Genomic DNA, 15,695 nt, shown 5'->3' with positions numbered 1-15,695 from the left:
CTTTTTGTTTTTCATATTTTGTTGTCTTTTTTTTATTTCATGATATTTTTTTTGTACCATTGCCTATTCTACTTAAAACTAAACCCTAAAACTATAAAACAAGTAAGTAAGCCGGCCAAAACTTAGAACCCCATCCCGACTACCCACTATCAAGTGCCGATTGGAGCCACCAAAACTGGTTCTCCTGTTTCACCCTATCAGTTATAGAAAAAAGCGTTACATGTACTCGTTTACTAAAAACGTCCTATATTTCGAAGTATCTTTCAAAAATGTAGAAAATATTTTCAAGTCGAAACCGAAATGCAGAATGTTGATTGTTTCTTGCAACTTTAATGCTCGCTTTCAAAATTTATCTGACTTGAAGTCAACAAAAAAATGCATAGACTTCTTTGTTTCTTAAAAAGCTTACTCAATTGAAGTAAGTGTTAAAATATGAATACCTGATAGTCTGATAATGTATTTTAAGAAACGACCCATGCTGACAAGCATACCACAAAATAATAACAACGATAATTATTATTAATATCTGATAATAATAATTATTAATATTTTTTACAAAGTAATACTTAAACTTAAGATTACAGGATGAGCATCTTAGGCTTTAAGCTTTGGTTTTACGTGCATTGCGTTTATAGAGACTTTAATTATCATAAAGATATGTGCAAATAAATTTGTATAATTATGGATAATTATGTAAGGGATCAATGTGGTTAAAAATAATAGGTATAAATGATGACAAAAAAAATTGTAAGCGGGTGAGCGAAGATGCACAGCAGTAATAACTATATGCAACGTGCACCACCCCCTCTCCCACAAAAGGAGTTAAGTTAAATTTTATTGTCTAGTTCCAGTATTTCAAGAATTTTGTATACATTTTTAATGTTTGGTTCAGAAGAAATTGAAAGTAGGTTTGATATTTTATGATTAAATAATGATAGAGAAATATTGTTGATTTTACTACAACCTAAAGTTAGATGGACGATTGACACAATCTCATTTGAATGTCAAAAGTGGCATATTGGAGGTTGATCCTTGCTGATTTAATGATTGTGGGTTAGTTTTATGCGCCCACGGCGAAGCCTTGAGAAACATCTGTTCATCTTAGTGTTGGAAGTGGTAGGAGGTGGGATCTTGGGAACATTCTTAATTGATTAAAGAACAGCAATCACGTTACCCTTCATCCCAATGTGAGCTAACTTCTTTTGATCATCTGGGTAGGCTAAGAAGGGAATTATTCGATGGATATGTTCTTTACATTCGGGATGAGTTCAAAATAATTGCAAAAGATAAAGCATTGAACAAGGTTGAGGACTGTTTAGGTATTTTTTCTTTTCAGTATTTATGAATTGCGTCATTATGAATTGGAGGACTAAATGATCCACACATTTTGGGAATCTGCAGTGATGTTAAGATGTCTATTCGTCCATTGATTGTTAAGAAGACTCCTTCAGTCATCACTATAGAACTATTTTTTTTTTAATTCTAGGCAATAATTTTATTTTTAAAAGTCTATTTGGAACCGAATATTACTCCAAGAATATTTAAATTAGTAGATTTATGAATAATGATGTTGTTAAAAATAAATAAATATAAATCATCCGCGTAATAGGCTTTTCACACCAAGTTTTTGAACCAGGTTTTCACGAAATTATCGGTTTTCACCGAAAACCTACACCGAAAACTCAAGTTTTCTCATAGGTACATTTTTGGTAAACCACAAGTTTTATATAAAACCTCTCGAAAACTAGTGGCAATTCAAAGTTGAACTAAACAAACAAACCTTTCGAAAGATTGAGCGCTCAAATTAATGTAAACAAAACAGCTGATGGCTGCGTCAAAATAAATGTTTCATTTTGAAATAAATTGGTTCATGGTAATTAAAATTATTTATACAATTATATTATACATAATATCCTTGGAAAATAAGAATTATTTCTTTTTGTTTTTTATTTACGGAATATGGAAGAGAAAAAAAAACAAAAAAAGGAAACAATTGCGGGAAAATTTGACAACGTCGAGAATAACAGTTCCGGTGACTATTTGCGGCCATAGTGAATGGCTACTGGCATGACGACCCCAAGGACGAGGAAGACTTGCTCATTATTTGTGATAAAGTTTCCAAGGGATTCGTCTTCGAACTCGTCGCCACAAATATGTTCGGAGCTTTCGCTTACTACCTGGAGAAAGACTTTCCGGTAACTCCGTTCAATCACAAGGATTTGGGAGATATGAGAAAAGTGATAAGTTAATTTGTGGAGGAGAATAAGTATGAAAGAAAATTATTTTGGAGGCTAAGACGTAGCGGGCTAGTTCTTACATTGGATTTCAAATTTTCGCACTAAATCATTCCAATCGTTTTTAATCGCACAATAGTCTATGAGAGATTTACCACGTCCACCGATAAATGTAAAGTGCCCTTCATGGTTACCGTTTGCTTTAGATCAAGTAGATTTGTTCCATTATGAAATGGTACATCCATTCAGGTTCTTTGGTTGTGGTTTATTACAGGGTTGACGGGTGTTTCTTATCGTACTGTTGAATCTTCTGAATTCCTGATACTTGCATTTAAATCTCCAATAATTAGGATGCTTTTGTAGCATAAGTGTTATGTTATGTATTTAATGTTGTTAGAAATATTATTAATTTTTTCTGATCAAGTAACTACCTACCTACATATATTTTTGTTAGAACTTAAAGAATCTACTTCTGATAAATGTGGTATCGGAATAGCATTGGGCAGGTTCACACGACATAAATAAGGTACTTGACTTGATTTAAAAATAGGGCAGGTTAAGTCAACATGAGGGGCTTCTGCATTGATTAAACGTAAATTTTGACCAAGGCAACTAGTAAGTTAGTCAAGAAAAATCGCCCTAACTATCAAGTCAAGCCCACTTACATACGAGTATGTCAAAATGACAGCTGATGTTTTTTTATTTAACTGAAAACTAAACTTTTTACTCTATGATTTTTTTCTATTTTTTGCAATTCCATTTAATGATTCATGTATAATGCGGCATATACATTGTTCAAATGCTTGTCAAGCATGTGAGAGAGTATTAGTTAAAATGAAACACGTATACAATGTGTGTATGCTTGAAGCAAAATCAAAATGTTTTGATTTTTCTTCAATCAGATAGACAACATTGACATAATGTATATTCGAAATTGATTGCTTGATCAATCAAGCTTATTTTTTAATATTTGTCGAAGAGGAAACATCGGGTATCGGAAAACTAATTATGGAAAACAAATCTTTCATTTTGGAGTTTATTGAAGTCTATCGTTCGCTGCCAGCGTTGTGGAATATAAAAAGGAAAGAATACGCCAATCGAGACTTGAAAAATAACCAATATGAAAAGCTTCTCAAAAAATATCAAGAGAAGTATCCTGAAGCTACAAAAAAAAAAAGTATCTCAAAAAATTAATACCCTGCGAACAAATTATAGGAGGGAATTAAAACGAATATCGGGATTGGAGAGGACTGGCTCTGGACTCACCGAGGAAAATGAACCAACACTTTTTTATTTTGATGCAATGGATTTTTTGCGTGATAATGAGGCCCTTCAAGAAGCAGTATAGAATTTAAAGAAAATATTGCAGAAGTGAGTATTATTTTATTGAAATTTGCATTTATAATTTAGATAAACTTTAACACAGTTTATTGGCCATTTAAGAATTTATTTTGCCAAGAGACTTGACCTTCATTGTTGAAGTAATCGCAAAAGGATTCTCTGATCAGTTTTGAGTTAGCTGTTGAATTTCGACATAATGTATTTTCTAAAGAAGCTATATCACATTGCCTTCTCCACGCCTCTTGATTAATAGTTCCATTGTGTAACGGTTCTTGATCAACAGAGCGTGATTGAAAATACTGGTTTGATGCTTTAGCTCGCAAAAAGTTGTATAAATAGCAACACGCGAGGACGACAGTTTGAACTTTTTCTGGTGAAAGTGGAATAGTTCTTTGAAGCACTCCGAATCGTGAAACCAGTATACCGAAAGCATTTTCTACGATTCGACGAGCGCGGCTTAACCGATAGTTAAATATTCGTTGCTGTTCGGTTAGTCCTGCCTGAGAATATGGTTTCATTAGATGTTCCGATAGTTGAAATGCATCATCCCCAACGAAAACATATGGGAGCATCTTGTCGCTCATTGGCAGCTGACTAGGTTCGGGCAAATTCAAGGTGTTTTCATTGTTTGCGATTGTCAGAACCAAAGAATGAATTTCGAGCAGTTGCAGATACATGGGCATTAAAACTTAAAAATATTTGCAGAAAAATTCATCAACGACATATTATTTGAAGCTCAAATGGGTGGATTGCACAGAAATTCAATGCATCTAAGTGTCGTTAGCAGGACATGCACGCCTGTGTCAAGCGCAAGCATTTTTTCAAATTTCGAAAAATCGTTTCCATCTCTGCATAATACATCAGTATCTGATTTTTCAAATGATAGTATATCTGCTCAAAATTCCTCATCAACCTCAAGTAAAATTCGAAATTTTATAATAAATGAACCAAGAGTATCTTCACCAAATATTAATGATTTATCATATCAATCATCATCAGCGCAAACACAGGTCATACCAGCACCCTAATATATTCGGATAGACAAATATCTGACACTGCCCGGTTTTTTGCAACATTTCAATAAAATCTTATAAAATATGTATGTACATACATAAGTATTTTTCTTACAATAAAACAAAAATAGTATGGAATAATTGTTTTACTTATTTACTTTTATCTGATCATTTAGGACCTCAATAATTGCTTCGCATGTTTCGTTGACAATACGACCAATAGAATGCTCAGATATAGCACTGACGAATTTGAAATCCGCAAACGTATTACCCGTAGCCAGAAAACGAAGAGTTATCGATAGACGTTGACTGACTGGTATAGCTTTACGCATTTGAGTATCTTTTTTTATGATTTTGGGTGTACCTAATCATTTGAAGAAGTTTATGATAAGTCTCCTCATCCATGCGGAGGAAATTTTTGAAATCGTTTTGACAACTTAATCTTAGCTCATTAAGAAGATTTTTGTGAGTAAACTGGCTTCGTTTTTTTCAACCATTCCTTCATCCACACACGTTTCTTCCGAACCTGTCTTTTCTTTTTAAACGCTAGAGCTAGTCCCACAGCAATGCAGCAGTCATCAGTGTCACTCATATTTTATCTTTTATATTTTTTAAATGAAATGAAACGATCAAATTCGCAAAAAATATTTTTCCCGATAAAACAACCGCACGTCTATTCACCTCAAAATTAAAATAAATATAAATGATTGAAAGCTTATGCATGATGTGTGTATATGACACGTCAAACAAAATTTACTAATACACTCTCACATGCTTGACAAGCATTTGAACAACGTATATGCCGCTTAAGTAAGTAAAGTACCAAAGGTTGAGAAGGAGACAGTGGGTCACTATAGATCGGCTCTCGTGCTGATCAATAGGGAATCACTGGCTCCACTGGCCGCGACCAAAGGTGTGATTAGGTATGGTTTCGATGAAATCATGATGCGTATATACAAAAAAGATGAAGATACGCTAAACACGCCCCCCACAGAAGCCTCTTCAGCGGAGGGAAGCGATTCATTGCCAACGAAAATGGAGGTCGATGCAACACCAAAAGTGGAACCATCGACATCCACTGCCCCAAATAAGCCATCCGACGTGGAGGCTAAAACTAAAGTCGACAGTAACTCCGCCATGGAGATTGAAGACGCCACCTTAGGCATCACCCAGAGTGAGGAAGACCTGCTTAGGTCCTCCTCAGACGAGGAAAACGCCGACAAAACAGTGGTGGAGGTTGATCTGACTAATAGTAGCAATGCTGCGATTAGTACAGATTAATCTCCATCACGCCATCATGGCCACGAACAACCTGATACTCCGACTGCATATGAACAAGGAAGACATCGTCTTAATACAGGAGCCGTGGGTCTCAAACTCCATCATCAGAGGTCTCAGGACTCCTGGCTATAAAATATTGTATGCATCGGAGAAAGGTGAACCAAGGTCATGCATGTTAGTAAAAAATGACTTAAACATATTTGTTGACGTCAGTTTTATTAAATTCAAATAATTTATATTCAAATTCAAATAATGCACACAAAATGCATACTTTTAGGCATTTTGTTCTAATAACGTAACGCTAATTAAGTTATCATATGTTTTTAATGAAGTTGAGTAATGTGTAAGCTTATTTTTGTTATTCACCTCTCCGCAAACTAAGTTTGTGTATTCACCACCGTGATAGTCGCTTTGACTAAGCTATATTCTTATTTTAATTTCTTTTGTAAGTTAGTTCTTAATTTATCTTGGAAGAATAAAGACTTTATTAAATAATATTTTAAAAGGTAAAAAACTGGTTATTGGCTTTTTTATTTCTTTGGTACTGCAAAGATTTTTACATTTGCAGCTTATTGTTTGACCCTGGGATTTATATTGGAATCCCCCCAACATTTTTTGGTCCTTCGAGCCGGATGCTGATTTTTGGACAACAATTAATTTTGTGAACCCAACTCATATCCCTTTGAGTTATTTTTTTGGAAAAAATTTAATTGATGCGAATCTTGATCATTGGATGGAATCTTTTGGACTTTTGCGAGAAAGTCTTTTTTATGCAAATTGTGCGCTCCTATTGGAAATCCTATATCCCTTTACCCAAGGTAGGTGCTGTGCATTCAAATTTGGTGATGATTTTATACATTTATTTGGTATAATTATAGTTATATAAAATAATTATTTTTGACAGTGATTAATATAATTTTATTAATTTATCAATTTTATTGGCTTATGCAAATTTAATTAAAGACATTTTAGTTAAAAACTTATTTAATGAAAATTTGATTTAAGTGATATAAAATATTTTAATGTGGGTATATTTGATACGATTTTTGATCGAAAGGTTTGAGTACAGTTTCATTACGGTTTAACTTTAGTCTTGTGTTAAAGTACAGTCTCCCTATGGTTTCTTATTAATCTCGTGATATAGTACAGTTTTCTTACGGTGTTTTTTACATCTTTATATTAATTGATTTTCTGCTATTTTCTTGGTGAACAACAATTTATTTTTTGAGATAATTTTCGGTTCTTCTATTTTAAAAGAATTTTTTTGGTTTTTTTAAACTTGTTCAGAAATTTAATTATTTCTATTTTTTTGGAAGTTTATTGCAATTTGTGCACTTTTTTTTCTTCGTTTGAGAACAAGTTGATTTTCTTTTTCATCGTTTTTTTGAAAATGGCTACATCTAAAGATTTTTTTCTGAGCGTAAAGCAAATAAACGAAACAATTGAAAGTTTTCGGAATGTACCAAATAAAGATACAATGACTTGTGGTATGTTTAAGGTTTGGAAAAAGGAATTCGAAGATTTATGGAATAACTTTCGCACAGTGTATGCAAAATGTTTAAGTAATGAGGATAAAACCATAGACGATGAAAAATTATCGACAATAAAGGCAAAATACAATTCAGTATCACTTAATTATTTCAGTACAGTAGGCAGTTTAATAGATAAAATTGAGATGGGTACAAGTAGTAAAAACAAGGAAACCGAAATTAAAGAAGATGTAAAACATTCTCAAATATCTGAGTCCACTAAAACAGATTTTGGAATTAAAGTCCCACCTTGTGACGTTGAATGTTTTGAGGGTGATTACAAATCCTGGCCTACCTTTCGTGACATGTTGACATGTATTTATGCAAACCACCCCCGTTTAAGTGATGTAGAAAAACTGTATCATCTACGCTTAAAAACCAAAAAAGAAGCTCATGATATTGTCGACAAGTTTTTACTGCCTGCAGATAATTTTACTCTTGCGTGGGAAGCTTTAAAATCCCAGTATGAAAATAAAAGGATCTTAATAAATACTCAACTTAAAACACTTTTTTCAATTCCATCGATTACTATTGAAAGTGGATCTGCCTTAAGAAAATTACATAGAGCCGTGCGCGATTGTTTAGGGATTCTTTCAAGTTTTAACGTTAAGACTGAAAACTGGGATCCGATTTTAGTTTTTCTTGTTTCGCAAAAGATACCTGAAAATACTTTGTTCCTTTTTGAACAAAGTTTGAAAACAGAAACAGAAGTTCCAACCTGGCAATCCTTGGAGGATTTTCTCGCTTCCAGATATAAAATTCTTGAATCTGTGGAAGAAGTAACGCAATTCTCCCGTAAAAAAGCTAATCACATTTCAAATTCAAATTCCAATTTTAAGAAAGTTAACTCATTTCATTCTGCAGAAAAGAGTTTTTGTTGTAAATTATGCAACAGTAATCATCCCTTGCGTTTATGTAAGAAATTTTTAGACATGAATGTTGCATCTCGACGTAAGCTGGCTCAATCCCAAAAGTACTGTTACAACTGTCTTGCGCTCACACATTCGGTATACGAATGTAAAAGTAAAGTGTCCTGTGACAAGTGTGGTAGACGACACCATAGCTTATTGCACTTTACTTCACCAGAACCCACCCCTTCCGATACAAGATCTTATTCGCAACCCAACACTTCATTAAGTACCACCCCCATACAGTCCACTTCTATTGCTCAGCAACAACCATCAATTAGTTCAGGAAAAGATGTCTCATCCGATTCTTCAACTCTTCAAAGTTTTCTGGTAAACCAGAAAAGGAATATTTTGTTAGCAACAGCTTTGGTTAAAATTACTGTTCATAACCAAACATTTCTCCTGAGAGCTTTGATCGACCCTGGATCTGAAGCTACATACATATTGCAATCTGTAGTGACCCGATTAAGGCTTTTCACCCGTTCAACCAATGCGTCTATTTGTGGCATTGGAGGAGTTCAAAGCGAACTTTCAACGAGTATGTGTCCTCTCACTCTCGAATCTCGCATCAACCCTGATGTACACATTCCCATTGCAGCTGTAGTTTTGAAAAAGCTGACAGGTAATTTGCCATCGCAGACTGTTGACGCATCAAACTTGGTTGAGCTCAAAAGATTGCGATTGGCAGATCCTAATTTTGATACACCCGCTTCTATAGATATGTTGATAGGAGCAGATATTTACCCTCTTATTTTGTGTGAAGGTATAAAGAGAGAAAAAGACCTTTCTCCAATTGCACAAAATACGGTGTTTGGGTGGATTATTTCAGGCCCATGTAATGAAAATCCAAACAAAACAACCCTTAATACATTTTTTATTAGACTTTTACTTCTGAAACAAATTCAAAAGTTTTGGGAACTCGAAGAGGTTCCATATGTCAAACCCTTATCTGATGAAGATAAATTTTGTGAAAAATTTTATGTGGATACCACAATTCGAAATAAAGATGGTCGTTACATAGTGAAACTTCCATTCAAGCCGAACTTTAACGTTTTAGATTTGGGTCTTTCCAGAAAGAGTGCAGTTTCTCAGTATCTGCGTCAAGAGAAACGTCTTCTTAACGATATGTGTCTGAAAGAAGAATACAACAAAGTTCTAAAGGAATATGCTTCGTTAAAACATATGTCCTTTGTGCCACCATGTAGTTTAAACCTTTCCAGTCCGCACTTTTACCTACCGCACCACGCTGTGGTAAAACCAGATAGCGCTTCGACAAAGGTAAGAGTTGTATTTAATGCAAGTGCATCTACACACAAAGGAGTAAGTCTTAACGACATTCTTTACAGTGGCCCTGCTTTGCAAAACGATTTGCAAACTATTTTGTTAAGATGGCGATTATATCCATATGTTTTCAATAGCGATATTGAAAAGATGTATCGCCAAATATATGTTCACCAGAGTCATCGAAAATTCCAACGGATTATATGTCGATCTTTTGATTCAGAATCAGATTTAGCTGATTTTGAAATCAACCGAGTTACGTTTGGAGTTAACTGTGCTCCATACTTAGCAATCCGAACGTTGCACCAACTTGCTTTGGATGAAGCAAATAAATATCCCTTAGCAAAAGAAGTGGTGCTTTCGGATTTTTACGTTGATGATGTTTTCTCTGGAGGTTTCAGTCTGGATCTAGTCCTAAAGATTCAGGAAGAATTGAAATCACTTCTTTTGGCTGGCGGATTTAGTTTGAAGAAATGGACCGCAAACCACCCTCGCTTGTTGGAAAACATCCCTAGGGGGGATGTTTTAGATCAACACTTTCTTATGTTCGAAGAGTCTTCACATTCGAAAGTTCTGGGCGTTGGGTGGAATGCGAGGGAAGATTCATTTTATATTCGATGTGAACTATCTCCTCTGCCAGATTCTGGTATAACAAAACGTGAATTGTTTTCAAATATTTCAAAAATATATGACCCTATCGGTTGGCTAGCACCAACAACAATTTTATTAAAAATATTGATGCAAGATGTCTGGAAGGACAAAACAGAGTGGGATGTTCCCATAAAACCCAACCGTATAGAAACTTGGAAAGAGTTTGTGAAATCTTTTCCAATTATAAAAGATATTAAAATCCAAAGATGGATTAATTATACTCCAGAGATGAGCGTAGAAATACACGGCTTTTGTGATGCATCTCTCAGTGCGTATGCTGCCACCGTTTACTCAAGGATCTCAGATTCATCTGGAAACGTTTTTAGTTACCTTCTTACCTCAAAAACAAAAGTAGCTCCCCTGAAAGCTATTTCGATACCTCGGCTAGAACTTTGTGGAGCTCTTTTGCTAACGTTAGTAAACGCTGTACAAAGCAGTCTACGCCTTGAAAACTGTCCTGTCTATCTTTGGACGGACTCGATGATTGTACTTTATTGGATTCGTGACTGTCCATCTCGGCTTGAAACCTTTGTCCGTAACCGGGTGTCTAAAGTACAAACTGAATGTCCTCCAGGTAGTCTTTGGAAACATGTTCCTTCAGAACAATATCCCGCTGACGTCGCTTCTCGAGGTGTTATGCCTCAAAACTTAATAAATAATACCCAATGGTGGCACGGTCCAAGTTGGTTAAAGTCTTCAAAGGAAACTTGGCCAGTCACAAAAATTCAAGAGGACTCTGAATGGAATCTTGAAATAAAACAAATAAAAAGCTTCGTTGCGAATCAAGATGTCAGCCATGACATTTTGAAAAGATTTTCGTGCTATGCTCGTGCTGTAAAAGTAATAGCCTATTGCTTTAGATTTATCAACCTCGCTTCCCCCAAAAGAAAAATGTTCTATCCCTATAGATACTTATCTAAAAATTTAAGAAATCATGAAATAGTTTTTGTTAAAACCCGCCTAGTTATACTAGCACAACGCCTTTATTTTAGTGAAGAATACAAAGCTCTTTATAACTTAAAACCATTGAGTAAATATAGTACAATTTTGACTCTTAATCCCTCCCTAGACCCTGACTTTGTAATTAGAGTAAACGGTCGTTTAACAAATGCAAATTTGAGTTATAACGAAAAATTTCCCATTATTTTGCCATATTCATGTCCATTATCAAAATTGTTGGTTGGATTTGTCCATAAAATTTCCCTACATGGAGGGAACCAGCAAGTTTTGTACTTAATGCGAAAAGAGTTTTGGATACCAAAATTAAAAAACTTAGTAAAATTCTGTGTAAATAATTGCTTAGTTTGTGTCTTGCACAAAAAGAATTTTCAAACCCAGCTGATGGGAACACTCCCACCAGAAAGGGTAAACTATTCGTTTCCTTTCACCCATGTAGGATTGGATTTCGCTGGCCCCTTCGAACTAAAGGTTCAGAAGGGTCGGTTCTATCAAGCCATAAGAGGTTATGCTTGTCTTTTTATTTGTTTTTGTACAAAAGCTGTACATTTAGAAGCAGTTGGAAGTCTCTCTACTGACTCGTTTTTGGCAGCTCTCGATAGATTTGTAGGACGAAGGGGTGTGCCCCAACAGCTTTTTTCCGACAATGGGACTAATTTTGTCGCTGCTAATAAAGTTCTTACTAATGAAATTCGAAAGGTTTTGGCAGACTCAACCTCGGAAGCTGAAAAAACGTACTTGCCTAGGAATTTGAAATGGAACTTTATCCCACCAGGTTCTCCTCATATGGGCGGCCTTTGGGAGGCCGGAATAAAGTCCTTTAAAACTCATTTTAAGAAAGTTGTTGGAAACTCCAAGCTAACTTTCGAAGAGTTCTCTACACTGCTCGTCAAAATTGAATCTTGTATGAATTCACGCCCTATTTCTCCAATAAGTGAAAATCCTTTCGAACCTTTACCCTTGACACCAGGTCATTTCTTGAAAGGTTCGCCTTTGCTTTCCTTCCCTGAAAGACAAATTGGTGAAAACACCACCCTAAAGAATTGGCAAAAAGTTCAACAAATTTTACACTCCTTTTCTAAGCGATGGAAGGAAGAATATTTAACTGATCTTCAGCGAAGAACAAAATGGAAATTTCCTAAACGTAATTTCGAAATTGGAGACATTGTGGTTGTGCGGAATGAAAATTTGCCACCCACTCAATGGCGTCTTGGAAAAGTTGTGGCTGTTCACCCAGGGAACGATGGAAAGGTACGCGTTGTTACACTTAAAACTCAACAAGGAGACATTCTACGACCTGTAGTAAAATTGTGTCTTTTGCCCGTCGATCAAGAATTGTTTCAGGTGTATCATGCAATACAAAGAAAAGAATAATAATAATTTATTGAAATTTATTTAGTTTTTGAGATTTCATATTTTTATAAATACTTTTATATTGCTGAATGCACAGCACCTTATGAATTTTAGTTTTATACATTTTAATTTTAAATTTATTTCTGAATTTAAACCTTACGAATTTAAACCTTTAAATTTACTTATTTACATTGAATTTATACACTCCTATTAACATGTCTGAGTGAGTAAGGGCACTCTTTAAACAACCCTCGACGTTGGATTTACTAACTTTATTTTTTTTCCTGGGTAGCGAATCGAGGCGCTTCCATAACAAATACCTCCACCGATGGAATAGTTTTATAAAGAATTGAAAAAAAAAAAAAAAAAAAAAATCTGCATTTCGGATACACGGATTTTACTCTTTGCATTCCTGCAAAGGGAGGCCGGAATGTTGACGTCAGTTTTATTAAATTCAAATAATTTATATTCAAATTCAAATAATGCACACAAAATGCATACTTTTAGGCATTTTGTTCTAATAACGTAACGCTAATTAAGTTATCATATGTTTTTAATGAAGTTGAGTAATGTGTAAGCTTATTTTTGTTATTCACCTCTCCGCAAACTAAGTTTGTGTATTCACCACCGTGATAGTCGCTTTGACTAAGCTATATTCTTATTTTAATTTCTTTTGTAAGTTAGTTCTTAATTTATCTTGGAAGAATAAAGACTTTATTAAATAATATTTTAAAAGGTAAAAAACTGGTTATTGGCTTTTTTATTTCTTTGGTACTGCAAAGATTTTTACATTTGCAGCTTATTGTTTGACCCTGGGATTTATATTGGAATCCCCCCAACAATATTTTTACTCCCCAATTACAGCGACAAGGACACCACCACCGCTGTCCTAACAACGGATAAAGCCACCTACTGGCTCATATCCTCCTACCTTGGCCACGACAGCCCAATTCCAGGAAACACCTTGAGGAAGGCAATTGCGGACGCGCAATCGAAAAAAGTTGGTCTCCTAATTGGTTCAGACGCTAATGCCCATCATACGGTATGGGGTAGCTCTGATATAAATGAGAGAGGTGAGTACTTATTTGATTATTTACTAAGCACTAACCTACTCATAAGTAATATTGGTAATGAACCCACTTTTGTAACCAAAAATAGGAAAGAGGTACTTGATATTACACTTACCTCTGACTCGATCCACAATATGATTTCAAACTGGCATGTCTCAAAAGAGAATTCCTTCTCTGACCACAAATACATTCAGTTTGAGCTCAAAGATGTAGCAAATACATCTACGGGATTTCGAAATCACCGGAATACAAACTGGGAGCGTTATAGGGAGGTACTAGCACAACTGCTTAATCACAACTTTCTTAAAAGCTCCTCCAGTAAAGATGAACTAGACCTTTCTGTAAATCATCTCACCGAAGCCTTAAATGAATCAATGAGATCTTCATGCCCTGTAACAATTTTAAAGGGTAAAAAGAAACCTCATTGGTGGCATAAAGAATTAGAACCATTCAGAAAGAGCTGTCGTAAACTCTTCAAAAGATCTAAGTACACTAGATCTCCTTCTGACTGGGACTTATACAAACAAGCTCTAAAGCAATATAAAAAAGAATTAAGAAAGAGTAAGAGGTCTTCTTGGAGAAATTTTTGTGGTAAAATAGAAAATACTTCAGAAGCCTCAAGACTCAGGAAAATTCTCTCAAAAAGTCCAACAATACCTAGTGCTTTAAAGACAGAAGCAGGGACGTGGACTATCACAGATGAAGAATCTCTTAATCTGTTATTAGACACCCACTTTCCAGGTAGTTCTAACATACTCAACGACTTAACATCAGAGTCTCAAGCGTCTACAAGCGATTTAGTTGATCTAATAACGCGGGAAAAACTGCAATGGGCCATAGACAGCTTTGATCCATATAAATCTCCAGGACCAGATGGAATCATTCCGGCCGAACTACAAAAATGCTCAGACATGATTATTCCACCATTGGAAATCATTCTGACAAGCTGTGTAAGGTTGAGATATATTCCCAAAGCCTGGAGAATGGCAAAAGTAGTCTTCATTCCCAAAGCAGGGAAACCCTCACACGTTAACCCTAAAGATTTACGACCAATCAGCCTATCATCCTTCCTTCTTAAAACCTTGGAAAGATTGATTGAAATTTATATCAGACATAATTTAAAACCATGTCTCATTTCCACAGCTCAACATGCTTACTCTAAGGGAAAATCAGTAGAATCAGCACTTCACTCACTGGTACGTACTATTGAACATTCCCTCGAATACAAAGAATATAACCTGGTAGCGTTCCTAGATATTGAAGGAGCTTTCAACAACGTCAGTTACCAGGCGATCACAACAGCAATGGATAAGCTGAAATTAGAGAAGCCACTCATAGATCTTATAATGCTCAAAAGCAGGACAATAATTTCTAACATGAGAAGTTTTACTACCACCAGATCGGTGAATCGAGGCACTCCCCAAGGTGGAGTCCTTTCGCCTCTTTTATGGAACATGGTAGTAAACGACTTACTTACAACATTGGAAACAGAAGGTTTCAAGGTGATTGCCTACGCTGACGACGTTGCGATATCCGTATCTGGGAAGCACCCCCAAGTTCTCTCGGAACTCCTACAAAATGCCCTAAACAGGCTAACTAAATGGGCTAATCAATGTGGATTGGACGTCAACCCACACAAAACAGAATTAATACTCTTCTCGAGAAGATATAAAATTCCTCAGATTAGCCCACCCAAGATTAAAGGAATACTATTAAGCTTTTCCGACCAAGCTAAATATTTGGGCCTCATTTTAGACAAAAAACTAAATTGGAAGGCAAATATTTATGAAAGAGTCAAAAAGGCTACTGTAGCGATTTTTACTTGTAAAAAGGCCATAGGATCAAAATGGGGCTTCTCCCCAAAAATAACCCACTGGCTATACACTTCGGTAATCAGGCCGATACTCATTTATGGAGCCGTCGTATGGTGGACCGCACTGGATAAGATGGTAAATCTAAATAAACTCATTAAAGTCCAGCGGTCAACAGGTATGTGCATCACAGGAGCACTTCGCACAACACCAACCGCAGCACTGGAAGTGCTTTAAAACCTAACACCACTTGACATCTTCTCTAA

This window comes from Eupeodes corollae, chromosome 2 (genome assembly GCF_945859685.1).
Source record: "Eupeodes corollae chromosome 2, idEupCoro1.1, whole genome shotgun sequence".
Taxonomy (NCBI): Eukaryota; Metazoa; Arthropoda; class Insecta; order Diptera; family Syrphidae; genus Eupeodes; species Eupeodes corollae.
This window is presented reverse-complemented; position numbering follows the sequence as displayed.